Here is a 20,642-nt window from a genome sequence, read left to right on the forward strand (position 1 = left end):
CTTAACATTGAAATAGGTGGGCAAAAAATAGAGCAAGTAGAACAGTTTACGTATCTCGGTAGTGTTTTGGACCAACACGGTCAAAGTAGTAGGGACGTAAGGAGAAGAATTGCGCTAGGCAAAGAGACTTTCACAAGGAGGATGGAGTTGATGACAGGGACTTTCTGACGACGAGCGCGCCATGGCAGAATTTTCGGCACCATCTTGGCGCACACCTTGCGCATGGCCAAATCCTGTGAAATAATGCGTTGGACGTTGGATGCAGACAGACCCAACTGGTCTGCAATTTCTTCACTGGTTAAGCGTCGGTCTGTGTTCAGCAGTGTCCTCACTCTGTCCACATTCGTGTCGGTTCTTGCCGTCGACGGCCGTCCGGAGCGATGGTCGTCTTCAACGAGCTCCCTACCCTCTTTAAACAACTCGTGTCACTCAAATACTGTGGAACGGCTTAAGGCAGTGTCCCCATGAGCCTGCTTGATCATATCGAGGGTCTCAGTTCCCGTCTTCCCGAGTTTCGCACAAAACTTCACGGAATAACGTTGCTCTAAATTCAGATTCATTTTGTTTTTCGACGCGGGCAAGAAACTTGCTTCACTAAAAACGGTGTCCTCACTCAACGACAGCCCGCAGGCGACTGAGGTTGGTGTCGGTCTGTTGCTAAGAGCCCCCTCCACCTTACCCTGGCAAGCAGACCCCCCTCCACCGCTCCGTTCGCGCCAAAAAAAATCAGTCCTACCACTTTTGGGTGCGACCATGTATTCTACACAATCTCTACGACCAAATATCCACTCCCAGTCACAAATAGAGTAGCTGTTTTATTAAAATCGCAAGAGATACAAATCTCCCGTCAATTGACTGGAACACGTACTGCATAGGACTTTTGGAAAGGTTCAGAACCAACGATGACGCTAAAGGAATTCTAATGGCCCCACACTACTTAGGTATATCAGACCACAAAGATAATATAAGGGAGATAGACTCCCGTACAGATGGATACAAACACTCATTCTTTCCCCAAACAATCAGAAATCATAATAATAAGAAATCGAATTCACTTTAGAAATATTAAAAACATTGAATTTACAAGTCGGAACAAAATTAAACATTCCAAAGATATTAGGTGATTTGTTGGTGCATGTGTATGTTAGTTGGTATTTTGAGTAATTGCATGTGTGTGGGGTGTAAGTGTTCTTGCATGAATGCATGCCATGTTTTGTTTGCGGATAGTATAAATTTGTGGTTTTTGCATGCGGTTTCTTTTCTTTTCTTTATTACTGGTGGTGCCCTTACACCCCCCGCCACACGCCCTTGTGGCGGCTTGCGGGGTATTAAGTAAATGTAGATATAGATATAATGTCAGGGGCGGGATTTTTTGTACCTCTTCCGCATTCCCTAATGATCCCATGTCATCCAAATCATCCACCTATTCCAAACGGTACGAATTATCTTAGCTGTCGATCACATCCAATGATAACTACTAATATTAGATCTTAGATCCATATTTGGTAGAAGGTAATTACATATACATTTTTAATTTAACTCTGGTACTTTAAATTTTTAATAATACCAAGTATTTCTTATTTAACTCTGCCTTAACGCTTTATTTAAAACTTAATTTCAATCTTTGAAGTTAATATCATCTAATTCGTGAGCCATGACTCGGTAAACATAACTTTCTCTTTGCTGAGAGCAGCATTTCAGTCGCTATGCACTCAGCAAATGTTAGGTAAGGCAACTAAGCGTGCATATATATATATATATACACACGAGGGTCATCCGGAAAGTAGTACCCGTTCGTGCCGCATGAAGTGCTGACGACGCGAGTAGCCGCTGGACGAGGTCAGATAGCTTCAGTGGCTTGTCTGCCTTCTCTGAGCCAAGTTGCGTGACGCTAGCATTGCCTGTGTTGTTTCTGTGATTGTTTACAATGTCTAAAAAAATTGAGAACGCCGCCAGTTGTGAAGTGAGGGCAGTGATTAAATTCCTCAATGCAAGAAACGTTCGCCCATGTGATATTCATCGCCAATTAAAGGAGGTGTATGGAGACAATGTAATGGACGAGTCGTCTGTTCGGCGGTGGTGTCGCAACTTCAACATGGGGAGGGGGAACACACACGACGATGAGCGTTCGGAGAGACCGTCTGTCATTACAGACCAACTGGTGAGCTCAGTTGACGAATTCGTGAGGAACGATCGGCGCGTCACAATTGATGACATCTGTGAGCATTTTCCCAATGTTTCTCGAACAATTGTTCATGAAATTGTTAAACACCATCTGCATTATGCAAAAATTTGTGCAAGATGGGTCCCTCGCGTATCTCAATGAGCTGGCGGCGAAGGACTATGCAGCAGGAATACAGAAACTTGTCACACGTTATGACAAATGCCTTAATTTGCTTGGAGATTATGTTGAGAAGTAGTTTAAAGTATCCTCTTTCAAATAAAATTTTTTATGTTTGTTAATATTTACTTTTGTGTCTTTATTTCACGAACGGGTACTACTTTCCGGATGACCCTCGTAGATCCTGGCGTGTATTTATCGACAGGGCGCTGCCAAGAGAGAGGGGTGAAATGTCGACCGTGTTCCGTACCTCCCACGCCACCTGTCTTCCCTCCCGCCATCCCTTATCCTTTCCACCCTTTTTTCCGCTGGTTATTTCGGTCAGGAATGTTCGTCGGAGTTGGGTCACTTTCCGCATATCACAGGGACCTTTGACCCTGACGGCAGCCCCTTCACCCAAGATGTTATTGAAGGGAAAAAGGGGCCCTCGTTGTTCTGACCACATTTTCGACCCCTTATCACATATTTACGCATGTACATTTCATGCGACCGCAAACGTTTGAAGTTATGAATGCTTGTTCCTTTCCCTGTGACCCCCTTTCACTTTGCATCAAGAAAGCGCATCTATTATTGGGGGTTGACATGGCTAAGGTCGTATCAGTCAGCCCTCCCTGGTCGGCGGTTGTCACAGCGGAGAAGTAGTTGCGTATTGGTTTTCTGGAGGTATGTCTGCCCTCTCGATGGAGAGGATGTATCGCTCCCTTCAAATCAGCCCTCTTCCGCCACTCACCAATATATATATATGTACACATTCTCTTGGTTCATACCAATTTTGAATCTTTCCATTGGGTTCTTTTCCTCGATGTATTCGCGGGGTATTCTCGTGAAAAATCGTCAAGAGCAAACAGAAAGCGTCAGTTTTTTCTGAAATAAAAGCTTTTCATTTACTTAGAAGAGTATTTATCTCGATTCAGGTATCGCAGCGGGCGGACATCCGCTGTGCATAATTCTGAACGTTGATGCCATGTGCCATTTCCATCCCATCGCGCTTGATTCTTTTCTATTAGAAAGTGTCAAATCCTTATATCATGGACCCTGATTGGGAAATGCTCTGAACATGAAGATTATATTCCCGACAGTATTTTTTATAAAAGTACAAGTCGTTCCAGTTTAACGTTCACACGGATGGAATAATACCAGTGCCGATTCGCTTTTGCAGGTGAGTCAATACAGTGATCAATTGTGGAAAATCGACTGTATCTACATCCATGTCTACGTAATACCCCGCAAGGGTGTGTGGCAGGGGGTGTTAGGTCACCACCCGTAAAAGAGAAAAAAACTACATGCAAAATCGACACATCCATGCAAACCTACACCCACAATGGCGCATACATTCATGCAACGCCCTTTTAACTTACACGCGCACAAATGCACATACTATCAACTAACTAACAACAGCACCTTAGGGTATGGTATAAATTTATCCAATAACGTGCAAGCTAGAATGCATACCCTGCAAATCGCTGAGGAATCATTATTCCCTCGAAAAATCCGAACCCACAGGAATAGGAATCATACTATTTGTACTTCTACATCTACTTAATACCCCGCAAGCCACCGCAAAGGCGTGTGGCGGACGGTGTTCGGGACAAAAATTTCAATGTACTGCAGGGAGTTAAGACATGTATTAGATGTTTTAGATTGGGTCTCTGCTGACTCAAAATCCTTTTAATTTACACTTTAAACTCATTTGTGGAAAAAGATACTTTTAACCTAAGGCTAATACAATATCTATTGCTTAATATAAATTTTTTAAATCACATTATTAAGTCTTTTTGTCCTTTATATTGCTTTTCAGAATATCATCTACACATGTTTTTGCTATCGCAATTCATGTTTTCCTTTGGAAAGGGAAAAATTCTTCTGGAAGGGAAAACTTTTCCGCTCCGAATATTAATCTAAAGTCGATTGCCAAGTAATTTTATATTTCCAACTCGTTGATCACTGAATGTGACCTACATCTACATAATTCCCCTAAATACCGCGAGGGCGTGTGGCGGGGGTTGTTAGGTCACCACCCGTAAAAGAGAGCAAAACCATATGCAAAATCAACACATCCATACAAACCCAAACCCACGTTGGCGCATAAATTCATGCAACACCCTCTCGACTTATTTATATACTAACAACTTATATATAAACCAGTGAAGCCACATAACAACATTAACTAATTGCTAAGAGAGTTAAGTTCAGACATAAATAAATTAAAATACTTTTCATTCGCTATGTTATTGTAAATTTACGAGTGTAGTGTTCATGCGGTAATGTATGTTCAGATGAATGTATGGGCTGATAAATACCGATTAATTCATATCTGGTGCCATGCAAACATTCGCTTCACGTCCATACGGTGGCTTGCGATATAATAATTATGTATACACGCATGTACATATTCACTTTTTGTACTACAGTCAAATCTAAAACTGCTCTAACTCAAGACGTGATAATGACAAGAAAATTGGCAGTCTGGCAAAGTTAAGATTTGGAGACGCGTGAATTCGAATAAAGCCAACGTCCTCCTTACCAATTCAGCAAAGCCCTTCACAAGCATATCCACTGTCATCGCAGAAATATTCTCAAAACCTTTTCAAGTAGGCAGCAGCCACCAACCAATGGGCCACCCGAAAATCTCTTCGGAGGAAAGAGAGGGAGGCCAGGACGAGCGTTTGCTTTGAGGGAGTGCCCAGAGGAATCCCTTTTTTCTGCAGTTCCCCATGCACTTGTATGAAGAGTCCACCCGCCCACACGAAGGTCAGGAGAGAGTTAAGTTTCGAGGGAGAAATACAGTCAAGTAGAGAGTGGCCCTCTCTTCGCTGTCCCTCCTCAAATAGAAAAAGCAAATAAATTTGGAGAGGAAGGAGAGCGTGTGTGGGGTGGGGATGAGGAGGGAGGAGATGAGGTGAGGGAAGAATGCCGAGGGGCAGGGTAGACATCGGAGCGGAGTGGACATCGCGAGGCGAGTGGGCGTCTCCGCCGGGACGAGAGGGGGTGACGGACGTTCCGAACGAACGAATAGGTCCGGCAGAGACATTCGGGGACGACATTCATTCGAACTCTTAACGGAGTAGTCAGATCAGGTCTCCCATCCCATCAGCGCTGCGAGTCTAACTTTGATCAAATATGGAATAATAGGTCAAGTAGGAGTAAACACTTTTTTGAAAAAAATTGAAAAAAAAACAAACAAAATATTGATGTTTTTCTACTTCTGAGGCGTCAAGACTGTGCTCTTCTCTCATCTTTTTACATCTAAATCTATGCCAAACAGGGCGAGAATGCGTTGCGAGAGGTGGTATTAGGGTACCAGCTATTTCTCAATGAAATCTCTCGGTTCCTTAATCACCCATCGAAAAGCGACCTTCAAACAATTATCATTACAATGCAAGGATGTTTAAGACTACATTTTTTACAAGTTTTTAAGTATTAACGCAGAAAAAGGCAACCTAATAAATTTGATGGTAAAAATAAGATGCGGCGAGCGGCGTAACTCGGCAGGGATCACAGGTGGCACCATCACCCCAGCACCGACCCCCCCCCCCCCCACCCAAGGGGGGTTCGGGCGGCCGTAGGGCGGGGTGGGAGCGGTCTGTGGGTTGTGGAAATGCGAGCGACATCTCTCGATCACTGGAGCGATCACTCACCCGACGGCAGGATGAATGGCGACGCTGGTGTGGATCCAATGTCCACGTTGTCCCCGGAATCCCTCCGCTTCAACCGACGCATTTCCCAAATGGCGCGCACGGCGAGGGAGGGCGCTCAGGAAGAGCGCACGCGTTCCACAAATGGCAACATTCAACAGTTTGATGTAGGCCTTCTCCTGAGGATTTTAATGATAAGAAATATTGCTTAATACCTTTCATCAAAGAAAGTGAAAACTCTCTCGAGACTTGTGCTACACAAGTGAAAGCAAATATAATGAAAGCACAGGTCGAGAGGATTAACACAATGAAACTAAACCGTCGTAATATTAAAAATTGTGTAATTTTGGGAAAAGAGAGCTTACTAATCGAGGAAGGTGAAATTTTCCCTGAGGGTTACAGTATATACGGACGAGACGGATAACAGGAGCGGAGCAGGAGTATTAATTGCCCCGAAAAAAAACATTTTGATATCTTTTTTTTAAGGTAATCTACCTTAAATGCTCATTCAAAATGTCACCCGATTGCGCTTAATACGTAATGCTCGCCTTATTTAACTAAGTCTCCCATTCCATCCGCTAGAACCCAAAAACCGATGCAATAATTTGAGGCGATTTCAATCTTCCTTCGATAGATTACAGCAAAATTATTTCGTGTAAAACGTACTATGGTGTGTAACATTACCTGCCACACACTATAGCGTTAGCTTACATGGTACCATTTATAGTCTAGGGGTAAACAACATTTTTTTAAATGGTGTACAGAATGGGATTTGGAATTTAATACTAAAAAGTGGCCGATTATCCAATTCTTAAAAATAAAAAAAATACCAGCAGGCTTTACCATCACAGCTATTCAGTGGTGTTCGGATGGGGGGTGCAATCAACGGAGAGTACATCTACAGTTACATAATACCCGGCAAGCCGCCGCAAGGGCGTGTGGCGGGGGGTGTTAGGTCACCAACCGTAAAAAGGAACAATAACACATGCAAAAACAACAACATGAAAAATTACACCCACAGCAGCGCACACACTCATGCAAAAATCCCTTCATCCAATACTCATGCAAACACATATACCACAAACCAACAGAAAACCGCACCCCAGGATGCAGCACAAAAGTCATCCAATAGCACCCAAGCCAGGACACAACAAGCAAGAATGTGAAACATCACTACCACATGAAAATGCACCACGAAACACTCTAACCCCCGAGGAATCTGTAAAAGGCAGGGAATGCGACCCAACGTTACATGTAGCAGGAATTTGCCCCCGCTGAGAGGGACGAGGGATTGAAAGAGAGACTTAAAAACAGATGAACAGAACACGAATGAGGTCATTCGGAAAGAATGGTTTATTATAACAAAACACACGAGGCTAGTGGAAGAGCATGCATTTAAGTAGAACTAATTATTTTTTAGACGCTGAGGGTAGCAAGTGGAATTTTTGCTATCTATAACCCTACATTTGCTATCCCGTATTGTCCGTGGGAAGAAGGAGTCCTTGAGTCGGCTAGTTCTGGCATCTATTTCCCGAATTTTATATGAATGATCGAAGCGACCAATGTATGTAGGAGTACGAATAATTTGCGAGACCTTGGTGCTGAAACATGCGGATCTGAATTTATTTAATAATTTCAATCTTGCATTTAATCGTCTCTCAGCCAATTATTCCCACCCCAAATCCATGAGCATTTCGGTGACGCTTTGCGTTTTATCGTAGGAATTTTTTACAAAACGGGCTGCCCGGCGTTGAACCTTCTCAATTTCCCGAATGAGACCTTTTTCACTCGGATCCCACACGCTGCATGCGTATTCTAAATGAGGCCTTACAAGAGCGTGGTAACAACGTTCCTTGACCTTCGAGTCACTTTTGCCGACAATGCGTCTAATGAATCCCAATTTTTTATATGCTTGACCACAGACTACGTATGTGAGGGCCCCAAGTTAAGTCTTTTGTGAATGTAACACCTAGATATTTTACCGTATCAACTACTGCTAGGTCAACTCCAGCTAATTTGTAAGCAAATCCCGTTAATCTTTCAAATAAATTTATCACCGAACATTTATTATAATTTAGTGTCAATCCCCAGTTAGAACACCATTTAATAATGCAAACTAAATCCTGCGATAGAATAAAACGATCCTCATCCCTAGAAGAGTACCGTCATCGTCGCATATATTATTGGTAATCTTCCGGTAAAAGTGCGTTTTAGATGGACAACCAAATTACCAAACGGTACAGCCGCACGTCCCTTGTCTTACTTAACAAAAGAAAAACCACCATCATACTCTGCAACAAGACCCATTTCCAATCAAATGCTCTGTATCATTGATTGCTCCCACCTTTGGATTCATCCCATCAATCATCTCTCCTCTCCTACCATGTCCAGTATTTCCTCATCAGCTCCTCTGCCCTAGGGTAAGGAGTCCATGGAGGGGGTGTGTTGCAATTAAGAGTGTCACATTTAATCTTGTGGGGTGTGGTTCAAACAAATCATCGGTAAATAGTGTGCGTGTTCATCGAAGACTTACCCGAACAGTAAATACTGCCATTCATAGAAAAATATCAAGGATACATATCGTTATTAATAATAACATTTATAGAATTATACGCATATTTCTGGATTTTATCCGAAGTGAATGAAAGGGTTCTCCGTGGTCAACGAAACATTCCAAGGCATACCTATTTTGGACCGATGGAACACACCCAGGAGGGCATGCGGCAGGTCGTGGGAAGGGGTGGGGGAGGGATGGGGCGGAGGCGGTAGGAGTCGGCCACAATGCGGTTCCGTCTCCCTCTTACGTCCCTCCCGATTCTTCGGGGGCCGTGGGTTGGGGGACGATCCCGAGGAGAGATACGGCGACTCCGGGGAGTCGGGAGCGGACGCTTTTACTCTCTTTTTTCTTCCCTCATCCCCCTCGAAACGTAATAGGATTCACTTCCCCCGCCCCCCACAGGTGTAGCCACTCCCCGGCCACCCCGTCGACCTTCCCCTAACTGCAGGAACGATACAAGATAATAGCGAGTTCCCTTTCCGACTCCCATTCCCCTTCCCTTGTTTACGGTCAACATCATCGCGTGGAAGTTGTAAATTCCGCCGAGGGAGTCGCGGGGATTGAAGTTCGGTAGCGGGTGCACACCAAATGACCCTGTGCGTCTATCTTTATGGAACCTCGTCTGAGCACTTGGCACGTTCAGGTGTCCGAGTTGCAACGTCAATTTTAACTGTCCCGCAAGCAGTTATCTCCGCAAAAGATTCCTCGGGAACCTCTCCAACTCACCCCTTTGGTGGGTGGAAGAGAGCATGCATGAAGAAATAATCTCCACTTCCCCAGTCCGTTCATTGATAAATTTCTTAAAAGGATAATTCCATTTCCTTGATCGACGGGAGTTTTGCTATGCAAGCGAAAGAGCCCATGCTAACATTAAGACGGCTATGATAAATTTCCTTTAAGATGTACATAGTGGACATTATAGTAAGCATGCTCATTATATCGTTAAGAACATTGCTTAGGATTAGGCAAAAGGGGGCAGAGTACTATGAGAAGTAAGGAAGAACGGACTTCCTTCATAGTTAACAGGATGGATATAATTAAAAGTGCCTTGACGGGTGAGGGCAGAGTTCACCTAACGCTAGGCAATACACCAAGTAATGGCGGGCAGATCCTACTCTGTGCTTGATTCAGTTAACAAAGGAAGATCTTAAATCTGAAAAATGATAATGATTGGTTAAAGCTGTGGGTGCCCAAAGTCACCAAATAATTGGACCCGGTGCCATTAGAGCTCTATCCACGAGAATAGGACGCACCGCTAAGCACCTTAAAATTCAAGCAATTGAACGCATCATCAGTTGCATTCGCAGCATTAGTTGCATCCGTTGCTAACCGTGTAACGGTTAGCAACGGATGCAACTAATTTAAGTCACAACGAATAATTATGATTTATTGTTATTAAAAAGGGTGTCTTCATAGTTTGGATTATTTATGATGAGTTTTCCAATGCCTGCCGTTTTTGTGGTTAAATTTGGTTTCGCCGTCGTAGCAAATATTTGTAATGGAAGAATACATTTACAAATTTCTTTGCGTGACGAATATGTTGTCCAGTCAGCTGGACCTTTGAAGGTCTTCTTATTTCTTCAAAAGTCGTGTGTCACCAATCAGTACCAACTAATTGAGAAGCAATGGTCGTAGGAGGACGAAACGGCATTTATCTCTCTTCCCTCATGATTTTCCCACAACCTGTCTGCATGAAGCCAATATCCATTAAGGCCGCTCCTCATATGCATTCCTCAAATGAGTTTCGGGGAGAAAAGGCCTCATGGAACCTGCGTGCTTCCCGGGTGAACACAAGTACCCTCCCCGAGGATGCTCTCAGCGATGCCTCGAAAATCGCGAGTGTGCTCCATTATTCGAACACTCCGTGGAGTTTTCAACGCACGCAAGACGAGGCATGGCCGTCCATCCCTCCGCCGGAAACCCACGTGTTTGATTCCCGTTGGCCCTCTCCGCCCCCACCGGGGGTGTGTGGGATGAAGTGGTGGTGGACGGGAGGCAGGGGAAAATATGCGAGGGGCGTCGAAGAAGAAGACGCCGAGGGGAATATCCCCACCGAGCGAGGGAAGAAAGGGTGAGTGACATCAACGCCGAAGCGTCCTCATGCCTCGACCGCCGCCGAATCCAGCGTATTCGCTCCATCTCGCGAAAGATGAATACGTACGGGGAGGCAAGGGAACAGGGGGGGGGACACAATCAGACCGGGGGGGTCGGGGGAGCAGCGCCCACCTGATTCACGTTCAGTGCCCGTGGCAACACAGAGCAAGCGTTGTCGTACATGGGGGAGCGGAGATGAGGAGAGAATAGGGGAGGCATATCCCAGGGGGCAGAGGCGGGGGGGGGACTTTTTGGGAGTCCGCGGCACCGAGGACGTCGCTTACCTTTTTCAGGTTCGCGTGCTTCTCGAGGATGTAAGGCGATGGGGGTTTGGGGGGGGGGGTCGTTGTGTGTGCGGGGGGCAGGGGTGGGAAGGACGGGACAGGGTTTGAGGGGAGCAGGGATAGAGGAGGCGTCCTTCCTTTTTAAATGGAAGGGGGAAGCGACGAGGAATAGGAAGCACCTTTTCTCCTTCCCCCTTGTCAGCTGCTTTTTCCTTTACATGTCCACCTGGGGTCTCAACTCACTTCTCTCCCCCGGCGACATGTCTCCTCCTCCGCGCGCCCAAAAGAAGAGGACTGACTGTCCCATGGACCCACGATTCACGCACACACGCTACCTCAACCGCCTCTCCCGAGTCCTAGCGCCCCCTCCCCCCCCCCTTCCTCCCGCCCTCCATCCCTATCCACCCCCTCTCGACCCCTCGTGCGACCGAGACCTCTCTCCGTGCGTGCGTACGTGCGTGTCGTGCAGGGGTAGTGCGTACAAAACCACTCTTCCCTTCTCCAGTTCTTACCTTCTCATTTTGGGGAAGGCCATTCCACGGCGGTATCACTGGTGCCACGGTGGCTGCTCTCGGGGTACCACCCCCGGTGTTGGAACCATGCCTCTCGGGTTATTAAGGTCCGGGAAGAAAATGGGACTTTATGATTCACTCGCTCGCCAGCCAAGATGCGTGTTGATCAGGCGGTCTGCCCCACATCACCACCGACATAACAAAGAAGGCCCTTTGTAAACAGCAAAACGGTGGCCCTACAAAGCGTAGATTCATACTAAACCCGTGCATTCTGAAATCAATTCAATGTCAACTTTTTGGGGTTTTTGTTTCACATAAATGACTACTTCTGGGGCGAATGTTTTCATGGCATTTCGATCGATTGGGATTTTTGGTCCGAGTGTCAATTTCTCCCTTGAAGCGCGTTTTTCCAATTTCGAAGAACAATGGGTCCCCGATAATGACTTTTTTATCACTCAGGATCCCACCACCCCTCATTGCGTCGATTTCCATTCCCGTCGCTTGTTTTTTGCCCTTCCCATGATCCTCCCCGCCCAGCTCCCCGTCTGCTCTATTCCTGTTCCCGAGCTTTTCGAGGAACATGGGAGAAGTGCCCAACATTCATTTTCGTTCTGCATATTCAACGGTCGAAATGAAAGCTGTGCCCGAAGTGGTTACGCGTTGGGCAGCAAGAATTCAGGTGCCTAAATGTTATGCGCCCAATTAATTATAAGGCAACTCCTAGGAGCCTTAATGATAAAACAACTTGAGTTTGAACACCCTACGCAGTAGTACTGCCATCTATCTAGCTAAGAGTAAGGATTAAACAGATGATGTCCGAATGTAATATATTTGAATATTTCAGATAGCTTAGATTGCTGTGTTGTTGCAAAACCGCGTAATGGTTTCTGCGTAATTCTGAGCTAACTTTAAAATTCAAGCGGGAATCTTTCATTTAATTTTACCTTTGTTTCTTTTCAATTAGTCACTTTTTGCACTAGTTTCGTATTCATTTTCTCTTGTCGGACTATATTTAACTCCATAGATTATACGTCTTTTGTTTGGCTTTTAATATTAGGTCAGATAGTATTAAATTTCATTAATTTCGAACTTTTTATCTTTTTTATGTGGCATTTTATTCCAGAGTAATTTTCCGGCCTTTAATCCTTGTCAGTAATTGTTTTAAGATACGATCTTTTTCGTGCGTAGTTCATTTATATTAATACGTACTTTTCTTGCTAAATGTTTCATATTTTTAAGTTAAGCTTAGTATCAATTAAATATGCATCCTACAATCAGTCTTGGTCGGCGCATTTTCGTTTTTGCTGGTTTTATTAATGCGTGTACCCACGTAGTGAAACGGTGACTCCTTTTGCAAAGGTTTGGCCAACGACCTATGATTACATTCATGTAGGCAGTTATATTTTCACAAAGGGCATTAGTAAATGCTTACACTGTCAAAATACAAAATTAACCTTGAAGATTAATTTTTGGTGTATTTTTTTAGTGTTTATATTAAAAAATAAGATTTAAAAAGCATTTAAACGAGGCACAAACACAATGGCGAATACGATGTTCTTAGTCATAAAATGGAGCACCAAAAAAAGAAATATATTCTTACCTCTACATTCTATCTGTAGCCGATAACTTGATTAAATAAAGTTATTGCAAGAAATAAACTGTATTCATTCGGAATACGCCAAATTTCTCTTGCCTAAGGAAAGCTCCGCCTTTTCCCACTCCGCGTTAATAAAGCCCTTTGTGTTTTCAACGTGTAAAAGTGTACTCTTTCGAAGAGAAATAACCAATGTTATTATAACCAACATACAGGTATTTAATATACTCCGGCCATGGAGATTATTCTTCTGCTTGTTGTCTCGCTTCGAGCACTTGGGTTTATGAGGTTGCAATATGGAGTATCTAGGATACGCTTCTTGTATCCTAAATCCGGGGGTCGAAATAGGCGCCTAAATTTGCGCCCTCTCGCTGCCTAACAAGTTTGGACGCCCCTCAAGATGGCATCCACCCTAAATCGAGTGTTTTAGGCGCCAAAATGACGAGTCTGGACGCAGCTTTAACTACTAAAGTCAAGAATCAAGATAGGGAATATGGAAAATATCACAAGAGAAATTAATAAGTGTCTCCATATAGATTTAGCTTTCTTCATATTTTCGCAAATTCTCTATTCGTCAAAATAGGCCTCGTTTTTTTACTATCTACTGATTTTCTAAAAATGTGAATATACTCGGGTCCAATCCAAAGATTTATCGCGAAATTCTTAGAAGAAGAGAATGGAATACTCAATTGAATTCGATACTTTTAGATGAAACTACGTCATCAAATTTTAGAGATCGAACAATGTAACATTTAACAAGAAATAGCTTATCAGTGACGTATTTGATTGTTTAGACGAGGGTCTGAATCTCTGAATAATGTAAATTCACACGTAAGAATATGAAAACCCATTATTGTCTCTTGGATTAAAAACTTTGTTAAGAGATAATGAAAACTAATCATCTAAGGACTTTCAAAATTTTAGAAATTAAATTCCGCTCCTCCCTTTATTTATAAGTCAAACTGTTTCGGGGAGTTACCAGGGAGCAGGGGGGGTTGGGAATGATGGGCACTTCCGAAACTCAATGCAAAGACGCTTGTGCAGGCACGCACGTCATCTCGCCCTCGATCGAGGAAGACGACCGAGGCGCGCCGCTTTGAGCCGAACCCTCTTCCGCCAAAATGAATGCTCCGGGGAAATTCACGGCGTTCGCGGGGAATTGAGAAAGGGATTGCGAGATAGCGAGCGTGGAACGCGGTCTTTGAGGATATTGTGAGGGACGCGCGGGGGTTGTTAGGCAGGTGGTCGCGGCGTAAGCCCAGGGCTTAGCGATGATTCCAATTATAAGCGCCGGCGCCATAAACTACATGGGGCAACACTGATACAGACCTCTAGTTTCCCCGCACGTACAAGAGTCGAACAGGGTATCTCGAATCTGCTAAAGTCAGTCTCCACTCTATTTGGTGTTTTCTTTGAGAAAAAAGCCGTGCAGATTAATCCCGCAACTGCTGCGATAAGCCAAACAGACTAATGAAAGGGGGTACTCACTGCACTAGACGCAAATTCTGAAATGTCAATTACCATGCATGCACATTGTAATGATTTCTTTTGGTAAATTGCCCGGCAGAAGATGAAACAATGTTCAAGTTTATCCAAGGGTGAAAACGCATGATTCATAGAGACTAAAATATTAATAAGTGAACTTAAAATATTTGGTTGAATTACCCACGCAAAAGGGACTAGTTACCGCTTTGTTATAACATCAAAGCGTGAATAAACCATACTGATGCATACAAATACTTTCTGTGCCAACTCAGCTTAGCCTGTTAGGACGGGCAGTTTTAAATTATTTAAGGTCTGATAAGTTGGGCTCGCATTTGGCAGTTTATTTTTAAATCCGGCGTGCTCGACAGTTGATAGCTTTTAATTTGATCGAGAGATAATCATTTGACCAAAAGACTCGCATTCGAGTCACGACGATTATGTCACACACATTTTCCAAAGAAACTCCGTTAACTTCGCCATGGTGGCTGAACATAGAACACCAGAGCGAAACAAAATTCGTCGATCATATTTTGCCGAATATCGACGGATATGCGAAATGTCATCGAATACAATCCATAATAATTTGACTGAGAGAGTAATTAAAATTAGAGCTTCTTCGACTTAGATAAATAAGGACAACAACATCATTTTGTGTTTAAGAAAACAATTTATTTCAGCCGTCGACCAACCTAGCTTAAAGGACTGCGAAAGTATGAAGTCCCTGGCCAAGGGCTCCGACACCCCAGCTTATCTCATCCATTTACTCTTTCAACTGGTCATCGTTTTTACTATCAGTCAAACACACCATAGAGACGCCTTTATTTTCTTCATAACTGCATCTCCCAAGTAAGAGCTAGGAATCATAAAGTCGCTGTAAGAAGAAATATCTTCTCAACGGATGATACTCTGAGAAGGAACACGCAAATACCCTTCATTAATATAAGAAATCCCTCATCCATTTTTCACAAACCAAACAGATCAGAGTTTCAGTGATCTTATCCATAAATTTAATATCATCTATATCCTTGTCTAAGGTTTCAATTCAAAGAAAATTTGGAATGATTTATTGTCATATTGAATGACTCTTGGAGACACACATGCGGACCCAAAAGGAGATGTTCGAAAGAGAGGAGAGTGAAGTTACGCGCATCATCATATTCACAAACATTTATTTATCATTTGATGATAAGCGGAAGACACTGACGTACTTCAATGTACAACACTAGGCTTGACATAAAAATATTTCACCAGTAAGTACGAAATTAACTGCACCTATCCGTATAATGGAGTAGGAATTATTATCCTGGTTTCTATTTCCACGAAATAAATGTTTCCAAGTCATTACATACCTCTTCAGACCTTTGACCACGAGTGGACGTTGAATCAAAATGTAAAAAGCATTCAAAAAAGCAGATAAAAAATGTAATGGAGCATTCATTCATAACTTAGTTCTCCGCTACTTTTTATTTAGATCTGGTGCATGTAATATTTAGGCACACACTGGCTTTTGGGGGATGAAAATATCATGTCAGGTGAGTAGAATATCAGGCCAAGTCCTGGAAAACCTCTCATCACAAAAGATTGCTCATATTCTTATATTTCTGCATTATTAAAAATCTTTAGCTTCATTTAAGTGGTTCATGTGCAATGATATATTTTGACTGATTTATTGGAGCAGGCAACCAAGGAAAAAAGCAACAGGTGGAGTGTTTTTGTTTTTTGGGAAGTTGAGTGATCAGTAACGGAAGAAGTAGCAAGTAAATAATTAGTAAAATTCAATAAGAAAAAGGAAGGAATTCTTTGCACTGGTGAGGTGATTCTATAGCCTAAATTCACTTCACTGAAATAGTTATCCTGTGCAAGTCTCTCTTCATTGAGACATGGCTATTCAAGGAAGCAGAAAAAGTATTGGAAATGTGGCGTGGCACGAATATGATGAAAATCAAAGAGTGAATAACTAAAGAGTCAGAGGAGATACATAGATCTCTATCGAAACAAAACCCCACAAGCCTCTGTAAGGGCGTGGAGAGGGTGTTTAGTCTATTTCCCTTTGTAATTACTCTTAGCAGCCTTCTACCGATTTAGGGTTGCTTCCCGTTGTGCCCTTGTCAGCTCTAACTGACGTGACTCGAAAAATCCTTAAACTCTCCACTTGGCACTAGAATAACTCAATCTTTAGCTCTGCGTGGATCTAATTCCCTTGCGCCCACCCAAAATGCCTTTTCATTCCCTCCTCCTACCTTGATTTGCTAGAATCCGCATTGCCCTCTTTAACCTCCCATCGCCTCAGCAATTGAAAAAAATTGCTAATGAACTTTTGAATTGAAGGTTTTCACCACAATTAATGTTTAATCCATTTAATTTTTTCGGGTAGTCATGATGAATACTAAGCAGTTTTTTTTAGAAATCAAAGATTCGTCCATCCTGAAGAAAACGTCTTTAGCAGCTTGAGGTGAATTCTATGGAGGCCTAATGAAGGGAAAGTAAAACCTCATTTAAAAGATTTTGGGAAGAACCAGACACGGCACGAGGGAGAGGGGATGAAGGACGTTAAAGAGAAGAAAAATGCGGGCATGAGGAGATTGACGGGTGGGAATGGCTGCGTGGAGAACTGGGTCATTACAATCTTGGGATTGATGCCCGCACTTAAATTAACATCTTACCCTGTAAGCCATCACAGGGGGGTTGAGTCACCGATTATTATCATTCTCTCTCTGGCCCTCAACCTGAGCGGACCTGTCTACTGAGTGCTCCTGGTAACTGGTTTGACCCACCAGAGTTTACCTGCCTGCCAGCTTGATTCTTGGTGCTTTTGGTTTTGGTGAAGTTTAGTGTAATTTCAACATATACGTTGCTTCGTTTATATAGTTTTCGTTTTGTGTGTGGTTTGTTAACCGTAGTGTGTGGTAGTAGTAATTTATTTTAGTGGATTGTGGTAGTTTTTGTCCTAAGACTCTGATTGGTGATCGGTGAGTGCTTTCCTTTTTTACTACCTTTTTTTGTCCTCTGAAAACCAGACCTTACTCAATCATCGTTTTTTCCGCCTAGGCTTCATATCAAATTCCAAAGCGTATTTTATTGATTGCGCTAAATTTAGCTAACCCCTTTTAGAAATTTTAGTATAGTGTATACAGGTTAGCTTTTGTTGGGAACTCGGTAGTTAAATTAGGTTGGCTTTATCTAGGTCCTCTGTTACCATGCTCGAAGGCACTGGCGAATGCGCGGCTTTAAGGGCCCGTATAGTCATGCTGGAGAGAATGGTGCGGGAGCTTCGATCGGAGATCGCCGGCCGGAGGGTTCCCCTCAGGAGAGATGGTGCTCGCGGTGGGAATGCAAAAACCCGCCACGCCCAAAGGGACGCACGGATTCGTCCGAATGCTACACGTGGCTGGGCGATTAGAGACCTACCCCGTGTCCCATCTCTCAACGAGGGAGTGTCTCACGTCCGAAGGTCGGACGATTGGAGGGTCGTCTCTCGGGGCAAGGGGAAGGTAATGCTGCGGCGAGGATTGGACTCTGCGGAGGCAGATACCATCCCCGTCTCCAACAGGTACCAGGTGCTGTCGGATGACAGCACCGCCGAACCTGCAGCCCCTACCCCTACTCCAAAGGCACTGCCTAGGGTAAGGCATCAGCGGTCGGGAAGGGAGGGAACCGTATTATTTGGAAGTTCCAATATCTGGCGTATAATGAATCCGCTGCGCCGCTGAGTCCAACAGGAGGGAGGTGCTGGATTCTTGTCGTCCTGGTGTATACCAGGCGGCGGGGTGCCCCAGGCGACGCTGGCGGTGAAGGCGGCCGTCAGCAATACCGGCTGCTCCAAGCTACGCATTGTGGCTCATGTCGGGACAAACGACGCCTCGGAACATGGATCTGAAGAGATCCTGCGCTCCTTTAAGGAGATGCACTCGGAGGTGAAACTAGTCGAGGCAGAGTTGAAGGTCCCAATTAAATTAAGTTCATGTAGTACTGTGCCGCGTATAGAGCGCGGAAGGCTCGTTTGGAGCCGCATTGAGGGTTTAAATCAGAGATTGCTGGGATTTTGCCGGGGAATCGGAGCGGACTTCGTTGATCTGAGGCCCGTCCTCTCATCGTGTCGGGTGCCCCTTAATCGCTCCGGAGTCCATTATACTGCCGAGGCATCGCAGTTGGTAGCGCATAGGTTGCACGAACACGTTTCGAGGGTTTAGCATAGCTGGTAGGCAAGAGCGTAGGTCATATATTGGGATAAATAAAGTAGAATCCAGCGCTTTTTGTCAATTCAGATCAGGTTATGCCTCTCAAATCCCCCAAACAATTGAACAAACAAACACTTGCGTTAAAAAAACATATAACCCAATTAATTTAATAAAATTGGTCCTTCTAAATACATAACAGCTAGTAATGGGATTGATTGTAATTCTTTTGTCTCTGTTAACCACGAATCGTCTCAAAACAGTTTTGTTAGCATACATAAAACCCGAAAGCAAAAAGTAATTTGCCAAATTAAAATTATAGCATTAAACTGCTGTCGCATTTGAAACAAAATATCGGATATTGAACATATTTTTGTCAGTACAAACGCGGACATAGTAGTTGGAACGGGAAGTTGGCTCACGGGAGATATAGCAAACAATGAGGTTTTTCCAAACGGTTTCACAATTTACAGAAGGGACAGACCAAATAGATTGGATGGGAAAGTATTCATTGCAGTAAAGCCACATCTTAGTAGCCAACGATATGAATGCGACGTAAATGACATAGAAAGCGTTTGGTGCAACATTAAGGACTACAATGGTAGAAGCCTATTCGTGTGTTCATTTTATAGACCCCCAGATTCTATTGCGCAATCTTGGACACAATTGCTTGGGCGTCACATGGCATGACAAATTTTTTTAAGTTTAACAATGGCATAAGGAAATAAGTATGACCTCACACTATTTGAGTCGGTTAGACCACAAAGATAAGATCTAAAAATATACTCCAGCAGAGATAGATACGAGGTCTGTTAAAAAGTATCGCGAATTTTGCGTTTTTTCAAAAATAATTCATTTATTCATGAATAACTATTTTGTCCCCTTTAAAGTAATCCCAATTTTCTATTACCCACTTGTGTCAACGTTTTTTCCAAATCCTCGAAGCACTTCAAAAATCCATTTTTTGTGATCTTGTTCAGCTCCTCCTTCGACGCAGTCTTTATCTCGTCAATCGTAGCGTAGCATCGTCCTTTCATGGGCCTCTTCAGTTTCAGGAACATAAAAAAGTCACTGGGGGCCGGATCAGGGGAATACGGTGGTTGTGGCATCATTAGTAGATGTAGATGTATGTATTATGTAGATGTATTATGTAGATGTTATTAGTGTGTTGTTTTTGGCCGAAAATTCGCGCACAAGTAACGAAGGGTGAGCAGGGGCGTTGTCATGGTGCAAAAGCCAATTTTTGTTCCTCCACAAATCCGGGCGTTTGTGGCGGATTGCGTCGCGCAAATTGTGCATTACCTGCTGGTAATATTCTTTATTTACGTTATACCCTGTGGCAATAACCCATGATGCACCACGGCCGTGCAATTGAGAAAACTGTAAGCGAAACTTGCACATTCGACTGAACTTAGCGCGCTTTTTTCGGTCTTGGTTCGTGCTGCAGCTTCCATTGGGATGATTGAGGTTTAGTTTCCATGTCATAACCACGAACCCATAATTCCTCACCAGTTATGACCCTCTGGAGCAAATTTGGGTCGTCGCGGTCAGAGTCCACACCTCATTAGCAATTTTAATGCTTCCCTGTTCTTGGTCGAAATTGATCCATTTCGGTAGGAATTTAGCGGCGACCCATGTCATGCCCAAGTCATTGCTAAAAATCGAATAGCACGAGCCAATCGATATTTTTAGGTCCTCGGCAACTTCTCTAACGGTGATTCGACGATTGGCCAATACTATTTTCTTCACTTTATCAATGTTTTCGTCTGTTGTTGACGTGCTCGGGCGTCCGGCACGCTCTTCGTCGTTTACATCTCCTCGGCCCTCTGAGAACATTTTGTACCACCGATAAACGTTGCTTCGGTCCAAGGTAGCTTCTCCAGATGCCAACATTCGAAATGCGTCCGCGTACTTAATTTCGTTTTTCACCCAAAATTTGATACAGATTCTTTGATCCATTTTTTG

Source organism: Hetaerina americana, unplaced genomic scaffold (assembly GCF_022747635.1).
Source record: "Hetaerina americana unplaced genomic scaffold, ioHetAmer1.1.p SCAF_9, whole genome shotgun sequence".
NCBI lineage: Eukaryota > Metazoa > Arthropoda > Insecta > Odonata > Calopterygidae > Hetaerina > Hetaerina americana.